Here is an 11,649-nt window from a genome sequence, read left to right as displayed (position 1 = left end):
AATTCTGTCCTAACTGAAAATCGAATCGAGACATGATGTATATGCACGTGTGTGTGTGGGGGGGGGGGGGTCAACGAACTGTCAATGTAATAATTTTTGAATGGATTGGAATAGACTGCTGGCACGTGACTTTCTAAATTTGATTTTTCCCTTGCAGTTTTGTCAAGTGGCTTTACATGACGGGGACGACATTAAAGGCGAGTGTAAGCCGGAAAGTCTCATAGGGGTGAGTCTACGAAGTTGTTCCTCTTTCAGCTCAAACCACAACACTGTCATTTCAATGTTTCAAAGTACAGGATCGAAAGTAGTAGACTACAGATTATTTAGTTTACTTTGCAGAATCTCTCGTCATATACAATTGTTTATATATATATATATATATATATATATATATATATATATATATATATATATATATGCACATCCATGCAATAATCCAGCCATCCATTCATCCGTCTATCTACTACACATCCTTCCATTCAACTTGTTTTAATTTGATTTCACAATGCTGAATGAGTCCATCATGTTGCAGACTGGTATAACACAATAATCCTATTACGATAATGAATACAAGTACCTGGCATTCGTAGATACAGATTTCTAAACAGCTATAGTGGTGTGTGTCCCTGGGTAATTTGGAACGAACATACCTCAAATTTAAAGGATTATTATGAAGCAGAGTGAGTCCTAATTGTTCTTTTGTAAAATACATGTATATTTTTACTTTATTGATCATACGGAGGCTGGATGCCTCGAAAGTGCATGTCAGGGCCCACCTGGGCTGAAAGGGATACAACATCCCAGCAGAAAGACTGGAATACCCGATAAAAATTCTCCCATCACAGGAATCGAACTCAGGTCTTCTGCTCACTATGGTGAACCGTTACACCACAGAAGCTGGTAGAGGGAGCTTTCCGTGGAAGAAGATGCAACACACTATAAAAACAAAGTACAACGTACTTTTATTTTGAGGCAACTGTGGGCTAACGTACATTACTAGAGAGAAAAACAGAAACCGACGAGTCTTAAAGGAAACGTTTTGAAACATACATGTATTTAATTCTAATTGGATTTAAACTGTAGGGTCTACATATTATTTCAACTTTCCTTCGTTCTCAATGAAAGTCAGACAGCCAATCCGGTGGTGCGCACAAAGTGTGCAGTCTTTTTAGATCCTCAAAGAAGCCATACAAATTTTTACTCCAATGGCGTGGTACATTGTCCTTGCTCTTGGGGTCGTGAAACAAGTACAGTGCTGCATAATATTATATTAGCTCTTCTCTGGATCCTGACCACACCGACATTGAGATTGTAACTCCGAATTCGGACTTGTGTATCCCCAGACCTGCATAGCAGAGCAGATCAAAGCTCCGTGTGGCGTGCCGGATCCCGAGGAAGGAGACTTGCCCGAGGATTGTTATTACGACTGCTGTAAGGACAACAACTGTCTCCGACCCCATTTTGGCAATCTCATGCGTAAGTCACTTCCTTTTTAAAAAAGTTAAATATAGGTGTTTTAAGCCCCCATCGACATGATTTAGATAATTGAGGAGATGGGCTTTCGACCCTCTTTGTCTGGGTCAACCTGAGCTAAGTGGTATGCAGAGTCAATCTGCGCTAAGTGGTAAACAACGTACCAGAAGAAAGACTGAGACTCTTGATTATCATTCTCCCCACTCGGGCATCGAACTCAGATCTCCTGCGTAAGACAGGCTAGTAGTCACGCGCCGAAACTTTTGACAGAACAAAACTCCCATATGTTTCAGGGAACAAGTACAAGTATTCTTGTAACTTTGCATCGTTGTCAATGTTTCCAGTCTACAGAGTTGTACACTTTTTAACTGTTGTTGAAAATCCTTGCCTTGGTTCTTGTTGCTCGTACGTTTCTAAGTACCGCTTCTATAAAGGCGGCATACTGTAAAGGCTATCCCAAGACGGTTACAGCGGGTGTTCCCTTCAGCAGTATGAAAGCAAAGTTCTGAACACATCTTCACGATATGGTCGGACCCCCCCCCCTCTCACACGTACATTTAAAAAATTGAACATGCACCACGTTCTTCGATCCTCATCCCCCTCAGATCCCCACTCCCTCCCCCCTCACCCCTTTTACACTTCCCTTGTATACTTACTTTCTCTCGGTAGCTTCTACTTCCACACTACCACCAACCACTGCAGCAGCCACAACATCAGTCCCGGCCGCTGTGACGACAAGTGACCCCGGTTGTGTGGACAAGATACAGAACGACGGTTGTAAGACATTTGTTACAGATCACGTGAGTGCATGCGTTTCACAGAAGGCTCTATCTCATGGCCTAGAGGTTAAGGTATTCGCCTTTCATTCACAGGTCCAGGGTTCAAATCCGGGTAGCGACGGAAATATTTTCTTCTCTAAAATTGTCTCCTTTCACCTCCTTTCCTGCTCGCAGATTAAAGATTCCTTAGTGGTCTAAAATCGAAAAAGAGTAGGCTTCGGTCGCCGTCCGGGTAAAATTCAAAATTTCCTTCCAACTGCTCCCGCTCATATGACCTAATGCGGTTAAATTGCAAGGGCCGTAAAACACTTACCAAAATTTAAAAACAACAACAACAAAAAAAGCATTTCACAAAACCTAGCCAAAACGGTTTTCCTCAGCAGTAGATCTATTCTCTTCCCTTTTCAAATGCTTCATAATGTGTACTTCTCTGAATCTTTTGTTATGTTAGTAACAAAGAGATTGAAGAGCCATGTCAGCGTGGCACACCACCCCTTCCCCATTTTGCACACACTCTTGAGATCACCCTTTATCATATACAAATTGTCCTCCACACGCGCAAACACACAAACAAACACACACACAGACACACTTTCACACACACACACACACACACACACACACACACACACACACACACACACACACACACACACACACACACACACACAGCTCTGAGTCCTTGTGCGCGTCTGTGTAATCCGACAACCCAGTTTGCAGAGATATCCAAAGGTTCAAACCTTTATCTCGCAGCTCTCATCCCACCCCCAGACTTACTCTCATCTCTTTACCCTCAGGACGTGTGTCATGACCGCCTGGCAGCTGAACTCTGCCCTGAGACCTGCGGCTTGTGTTCTCAACTAAAATGTGAAGACACAGTAGCCAACAACGGATGCGTTACCCTCAACGTAAGACTCGTTTAAGGGGTATCGCTACCTTGAAAACCAGCTTTTTAACCAGAGAACTTGTAAAGCTAATGCTGGTATATGTTTATAAGATTAGATAAGATAAGATAAGATAAGATAAGATAAGATAAGATAAGATAAGATAAGATAAGATAGTACTTTATTATCCCAGAGGTAAATTTTCCTTGGCTGTACAGGACCGTAAAAACACATGCAGGTATACATAAAAAATTTAAATTATATATATATATTACTCTCATTAAAATTCAATATGAAAGGAAAAGTAAAGCTGACAAAATGTACATTTACATCAAATGCATCATTCATCCACATGCAGGAATTTAAGAACTAGACCTTTGGAGTTATATACAGATACATACTCTATAAGAGCAACACACACCTATGCTCATTCTGACAAAAGCCTTATGCTAGATGGTAAAAAACTTCTGTTATATCTTTCTTTCTTTGTTTTTGGAGGTACATATCTGCCGCTGCGTGATCTTACAATTTGTGTGGAAAAGGGGTGTGATGGGTCGTTTATAATGCTTTTTATCTTTTTTATACGTGTGGTGTTATACATTTCATCCATTCTATTAAAATCATATCCAGAGATCTTGCTGGCTTTCTCAATGGTTCTGTCAATTTTTTCTTTATCTTTCACCTTACAATTCTCACCCCAGCAGCCAATACAAAATAATAGCACACTTTCAATCATAGAATGGTAAAAAAGGGACATAATCTTATTGTCAACACGGAAACTTCTTAATTTCTTTAAAAGAAACATTCTTTGATTTACTTTTTTATGCATAAGAGCAGCGTGGGGATGCCAGTCAAGTTTGTGGTCGATTGTTAAACCAAGATACTTGTAAGAGCTTACCACCTCCACCTCTTCATCTTTAATAAATAGTGGTTGCAATTGGTCTTTCTTTACTCTAAAGTCTATTATAAATTCCTTTGTCTTTTTTACCTTCAGTAAAGGGAAGTGGTTATCACACCAATTTGTAAATAGATTCACAGCGTCCCTGTATTCATTCTCATTTGTTGCAATAAGGCCTTGTAGAGTGGAATCATCCGCAAATGTTATTAGTTTGATGTTTTTGTTATCAAAAGTACAGTCATTGGTGTAGAGAGCGTTTATACTTATGTGGCGGAAAGAAAATTTACACCTTCAAACAAATCATAAATTCATCGGTTACCATGGAAACGGCGGCCATTTTGAATTTTGTTAACAGCTTTGGTTTTTTAAAATACATTTCAAAACTATGCTACCTAGACGATTTCTTTAAAGACAAATGGGAGAGAATACATGTAATGTTACAGCTAGCTAGTTTTCCTATTGATAGGACCATTAGTAATCAGTTCAGAGGTCTCCAAAATGAGCTTGTCCAAAAAGAGTGGAATATTTAGGTTAAATAACATAAGACTTTTAAGGCGGCCATTCGCAACACTGTCGGACGAACTGGCAAACACAAAGGGTGTCCCAAAAGTCACGCACCGTCTTGAGAACCCTCTTCATGCATGGGTCCTGACGATTTGAAGGAAGCACTAACTGCGGAGAGCTAAAAGACTACACCTGAAACACTCAAGCTTATAAAAGACAACTTTCTTGAGAGAGTCGATGCTTGTTCTATTGCTGAAGGAGTTCAGTTCAACCGTATCTACGTGAAGTGTAGAATACATAACTTTTCGATGTCTATGGTTTATGTAAGTGGCCAAACAAAGACAAAAAAAACGGGGGGTGGGGGGGGGGGGTGGGGGGGGGGGGGAAAGTGCAAAAAGCTGGACCTCCCAAAAAATGTCAGACAGACAGATAAAGCTAGATAAAGCCTTAGTTTTTAAAAATTCGTATTTGAAACCGAGCAATATCTCCAGCGAATTTTTTTTCATGGTCGATTTTAGTTTCTGACTCTTTATGTAGTTTCTGCATTCTACGTAATCAATACACAAATGCACAATGTTTAGCCATATTTTCATTTCCGTTCCAGGCCACTCAAAACATGTGCGCAGACCCAAGGGGTGGCCGTTTACGTGTGTCCAAAGACATGCGGTCTTTGTGGTGAGTAGCTTCAGTCGCACAAAGCCATTGTCAGGGTCTCGGTTTCTCATATAAACAGTGCCGGCCGTAATCGGGCGACAGTCTGCAGTGAGTCTGCGCGTACGCCTACTATGCCCGAAATTGCGTGCGTGCCGATGTGTGTGTGTGTGTGTGTGTGTGTGTGTGTGTGTGTGTGTGTGTGTGTGTGTGGAGGAGATGGGGGGGGGGGGGGATGATTTACTTTGACTCAATTTTAGCGCTCTGTCTTAATTCTAAGAATGACATAATAAAACCCATGCAAGCTTGCTGAAATTGAAATTTTATCCAGGCCGTAGTGAATGGCGTCTCTTATCAACCTCTTTCTAAATCTTCGATAAGAGAAAAGGCTATAAATGGAACTACCACAAAAAAGACAATATATAGTATATTGTATATATACAAAAATAAAATCCAACTGAAAAGAAAGCCATCCAGCAGCGGAAGACCCCGTTCTGAGACGGCTCATGATTATTTAAGACTGTTATTAACCCCTCCAGAGCCAACCCTCCTTTTCAGAATCCAAGGATATGTGAGACATCGTGGTGGAATCAGGCTGTCGTCAATTATTGGGCATGTGGAGTTATTGGTATCATTTTAAAGCTTGTTCACTTGTCTTTAGTTGTATGAAAAAAAATATCCATTTATCTTGAATACAAGTCGAGACACTTGCGAATGAAGGAGGTGGGTGTCACCTGTTTTCAGAGGTAAAATTAGTGAGAAAATGGCCGCCAAAGATAAGTAATTTCCATAGTTTAAGAGTCTGTGGTAACTGAAAATTTTCATTTTTAATACCTTTAATCAATGTTTTTCAGAAAAATCCACACAGAAAAGAGTTCTTTAATGAGTATGAAAGGTGTTGAGCCAAAAAACAAAAATTTGATTAAAAATTCAAAAACCTGCGGAAAAATGCAAGTTTGTTCACTTTGATTATTTTGACGAGAGCCTGATCCCACCATGCTGCCTCACATATTGTTACTTTAACTTGAACGCCCCCAACAAAACAAGTTAGTTCATTCAAGAGGCGGAGTGCTTCGACACTACCTGTCAGGTCAACCCAGGTTGAGAGGAATATCATTATAACGTCCCAGCAGACAGCCGGGGATGCTCGATAAAACTATCCTTACATTGAATCGAACTCATGTCCTCTGCATGCAACGGTGAAGCGCACAGCTGTTACAGTATGTTCGCTGATTGAGTCGCCTCATTGAAGGACCAAGCTATTAGAAGTTAAAGGTCTCTTCTGTCACAACTGCATTTTCTTGGACTAGAAGTAAGGGCTGTAGTAACCAGACCAGAGACCATGTTTTCACAACCCCTCCCCCCCCCCCCCCCCCCCCCGAAAAAAAATATTAACGTATGGATTGTGAGTTTTGCTTTATTGTATCTACTCGCTTCACCCAAACCCTTTCTCCATCTACGATTAGCACAAAGTTCGCCTTTCGTTGACAACAAAAAAAAAAAATCTACTTTCCGTAAAATGAAAATTTCTTACATCTTTCTATATTCTGCTATTCTTTCCTTTGACGGTGATGTGTATCTTCAAACTAAAACTTTCAGATTATATTTTTTTTTCAGGTCATGCAACTTCTTCCCCGAAGAACTAGGATAGATGCATGGATGACTCAATAACAGATACATAGGCCTGCCATATTATAAGTGGTGTGATGATGCGACAATTTATTGATGACACTGGATAACCTGGCGTAGGATTTCATCATTTTAGATTATGGTGTCATCTCTATAACTGCACATTATTATCTAACAGCTATGGAAATAATATAGGCCTACTTCAGGCAGATAGGCAATATTCCCTAAACGTCTCAACGTCCTTTGAAGAAAAAGAAGATACAGACCTGGCAATTACTGGACAGCACACAATGTTTTGGAACGCAGCATTTTAAAGCATTAAACATTTTGTTGTTATAAAAGCTGTGTGGTTGTTTTCTTTCCTTTTGATTTGTTTTGGTAAGTGTTTTACGGCGCTCGCAACTGCATAAGGTTATATGAGCACGCGGGGCACATTTCACATTTTCGGTTTGGTAGGAATTAATTTGAATTTTGCCCGGGTGGCGGCCGAAGCTTATCTTATTGATTTTGAATCACCAAGGGATCTTTAACGTGCGCTACTTGCACACGGGACCTCCGAGAATTTTCCCCTCATCAGAGAAGGCTATGTGTTAGATCCTGCTTACTATAAGATCAGGGGAGCGGCTGAAAGACAATAGTAAGAAGAAGTCAAGAAGTAGCAATAGAAAGGCTGTAGAAGAGCCAGGAGCTCAGAGAAGGGGGCAAAATGGGGTGGGGTGAGCGCAGAAAGTGGAGACTGAAAGCAGACGACAGAACATGTTTAGATGGCACGAAGGGAAGTGAAGGGAGAACATTTTAGAGCAGAAAATTTTCCGTCGCTGTCAGGTTTCGAATCCGGGATCTATTGAATGAGAGACGAACACCGTAACCTCTAGACCACGAGAGACCCTCTTGTCTATTTTTTACTAGATCACTCTGGTATTAAATGATAGTACAGTGGAACTATCTTTTTCAACGAACTTGGATTCAACAAAAACTTGGATTCAGCGAAAGGAGACAGATTCTCCGTTTTTCTTATTCATTAAAATCAAATTTAAGAAATATCTCGGTTTCAACGAATACATAAATGAGCAAGCTCAGATCCAACGAAGTCGCTTGCAGGGTGAACAGCCCCCACTGATGTGGCTTCGCTCATTTTTCTCCAGCTACGAACTCTATCTATTCCTTGAGTCCATCGATGGCATATGGATCGTGAACCCATTATTCGCTTAGCCTATTGTTTAGATTCTATGCGACTATTCAGCATCCTTCTTCTATACCAACACACGCGTTGTTGGCACGCACACGGCCCGCGTGTGTCGGGGTCGGACAGGCGGTGGGCGGCCAGCACACTTGTGACTTGTGGCTCTCTGTGTGTGTGTGTGAGTGTGTGAGTGTGTGTGTGTGTGTGTGTGTGTGTGTGTGTGTGTATGTGTGTGTGTGTCTGTGTGTGTGAGTGTGTGTGCGTGTGTGTGTGTGTGTGTGTGTGTGTGTGTGTGTATATGTGTATGCGCGCGCGCTTGAGAGAGAGAACGTGTGTGTGTGTGTGTGAGAGAGAGAGAGAGAGAGAGAGAGAGAGAGAGAGAGAGAGAGAGAGAGAGAGAGAGAGTGTAGGTCGAGGGAGGGGGGGGGGGGTCCGTGTCTGGAACGTCAGTAGCCTTCTCACAGTCATTTTTCTCCAGCTACTGATCAACAATGATGAACGAGTGTTGGCATATTGGCATAGATAAAGATATATATATATATATTATATACGTGTTGAATTGCCAACTAGTCTGTGAAATGAAACATTGTCGTAGGTATGCTAGGCTCTTGGTTTTAGTTTTAGTAGAGGGTTTTACGGCGCTCGCAACTGCATAAGGTCATATGAGCGCCAGAAGATTAGAGGTGTTACAAGAGAGTAGCAAACATAAAAAAGAAAAAGGATGATAGATGTTTGATAGGAAAGAAGAAGCAAACCACACCAGAGCACCCGCCAACCAACCACGTGCTAGGCTCTATACAGCAACACACGTTGTTCCGCAAACAATGTGTCATAGAATAGGAGACACAGGTGTGCAATTGAACTGATCGGACCTTTTGCACAGCGTGTGCATGTTTGGTAGAGTCAAAGATAGTACATAACAAGATGGGCCACCCAGCCAAAAAATTGTTCGCCGGAAGTTCGCTCTTTGCTTCAAATGGCGCTGCAGTCTGTTTTGAAGCTCTCTTTCGTTTTTCCAGAAGAAGAATAGGAATAGCACCTCCTTGCGTGCACAGATCGACTGCTGTTCATCAGCAGTTCGGGTTCATTCAGTGTGGAGTTTTTTGTGTTTTTTTTAATGACCTCTATCCTTTCATTCTAAAGTCAAATTAAACAAAGAAAACAATCACCCTTTCCTCCGGAAGAGTTTTTTTGTCAGCGTAACCATTTTAAAAAAGCGTTCTTCCGAAATTCATTCAAAAACTTGCTAGTTTCACTTTGATTTTTAAAAACTCAAGTAGGATAACTCTGTTCACAAAAGGTGCGCTTTTGCGAAGAGGGCGCCACCGAATTTTGAGGACACTTTTTTAATTGGCTCAAAGAGAGAACTGGCCCCTCTTGTTATGTAGACTCTTTGGTAGAGTTCAATGTATTTTTCTAGAGTGTTCCAGCATTTCTTCGGTACGGCATGAAAGAAACGAAAATACTTCTAATTTGAAACCAAATTACTTTTGATTGAGGATGTCGGATCCATTACATATCGTTTGCTCGATAAAACCTCATTTGCTATAACGAGCACTCGGAGTCAATGGAAGTGAAGAACGGGCCCGACTACTTCGTTGAATCCGAGTTCCACTGTCAATTTCAAGTTTCGAAGGCAAAAGGATTGTCTTTTTTATCGTGGTGGCGCGTAAAAAAGGGAATACATGTAGTTTTAATCTGGTCTTCCACTTTGTAAATAAACAAATACTGTTGCTGTTGTTGTTCTTGTTGTTGTTGTTGTTGTTGTTATTGCTGCTGCTGCTGCTGCTGTTGTTGTTCTGCTTCTTATTTTTCTTGTTCTTCTTGTTCTTGTTCTCCTTGTTCTCCTTGTTCTCCTTGTTCTCCTTGTTCTTCTTCTTCTTCTTCTTCTTCTTCTTCTTCTTCTTCTTCTTCTTCTTCTTCGAAGCCTTTTTATTACTGATATTACTATTATTTATTGCTAGACATGAAAACATTAGCCTACCCCCCAAAAAAAACCCAACAACAACAGTGCTGCATAGTGGCAACCAGCTATAGCATTGGTAAAACGGTCTACATTGATGTAAAATTGCCTTTGTATGTGTAGGCCTTTAATAATATGTATGCGTTTAAATTAGGGGCGGGCACGAGACGAGCCGAGTACCCGTTTCTCGCGAGAAATGCCCTTCCCGTCGCTTCTCGGGCACTAAACTACTGCTCGGTACCGAGAAGTGATACTGCTCGTCGGATTGACATAACGAGTAACAGTAACGAGAGTGAGAGAGTGAGAGGCGAGAAATGACAACGCAGACAGTGCCACCCATCACCGTGCCGCATTGTGTGTGAAACTGAAAGGGAGGGGAGAGGGTGGCGAGACGAGGCGAGTGGGGAGTTGATCAGGGCCTAGGCCTAGATCTCCCTACCTTCCTTCACCGCCTGCGCCTGCACAACAGGGCTAGCCTAGTTTAGATCCCCGCCACGGCCGGCCTTCTCGCTAAACGAGTTGCTCGTACTGCGGGGCGAGAAGAGATGGTCACGAGATGAGAAGCAATTCTCGAGATACGAGACGAGAAGCATTTCTCGAGACACGAGACGGGAACAATTTCTCGGTACCGGGACCGGTCCCAAAAAGAAGTAGGTCAGCTTCTCAGTCTTCTCGCTCGGGAAGGAAAAAGCGTTTCTCGCCCTTCTCTAATTTAAATAGGTTATGTAATTATGTATGAATGATTGACTTGCCGTTGTAACCTAAATGTTGCCACGAGAATCAGTAATATTAGAGTCATTTATTTATATATTTATTTATTTATGCACTTATTTATTTATTTATTTATTATTGGTGGTGGTGCTGCTGCTGCTGCTCCTGTTGTTGTTTGCTACCCATTGTTTTTTTCTGTTTTTTTTTTTTTGGGGGGGGGTTACATTAACGGGTTGTGGGTTGTTTCTTGGGGGGGGGGGGGGGGTTGGGTAAGTGTTTTACAGCGCTCACAACTGCATAAGGCCATATGAGGGCGCGGGACACATTTTCAGTAGATAGGAAATGTAGAATTTTGCCCGATTTTGGACCACCAAGGAATCTTTAACGTGCACAACTTGCACACGGGACCTCTGAAAGCCAGCAGCTAGCAAGAACAAAGGAGTAGCATTAGAAAGGCTTCCGAAAGTGGAGAGAAAAACAGACAGCAAAATATTGTTAGCAAGCAGGAAAAAAGGTGAAAGGAGACAATTTTAGAAAAAAGAAAATTTTCCATCGCTCGCCGGATTCGAGTCCAGGACCTATTGAACAAGAGGCGGACAGCGTAACCTCTCGACCACGAGAACCCATCAACTGTTTTAAATAGTTACTGCCTTAACTTACATGAAACCAGCACCAGCGTCTGTGATGTAGTGGTAAGGCACGTCATTGCCGCACACAGGAGACCTGAGCTCCATTCCTCTTTTTGAGTATCTTGGTCTTTCTGCATCCCTCTCAGCCTGGGTCGGCCCCGAAAGGCAAGGTCGGAAGCCCGCCTCCTTATGTTCTTAATTATAGCCCACTGATGGGGGGTATAAAATACGTTAATTAAGTAAAACAAAATATTTTAAAAATCACCAAAGGTCAATGGTCAAAAATATTGTTTTCTGCAATCGCAAAAAGAAAAAAAAGAGGCTTCTGTGGCCTGATGTTAAGTT

Source organism: Aplysia californica, unplaced genomic scaffold, assembly GCF_000002075.1.
Source record: "Aplysia californica isolate F4 #8 unplaced genomic scaffold, AplCal3.0 scaffold00470, whole genome shotgun sequence".
Lineage (NCBI taxonomy): Eukaryota > Metazoa > Mollusca > Gastropoda > Aplysiida > Aplysiidae > Aplysia > Aplysia californica.
Note: the sequence above shows the minus strand (reverse complement) of the source record.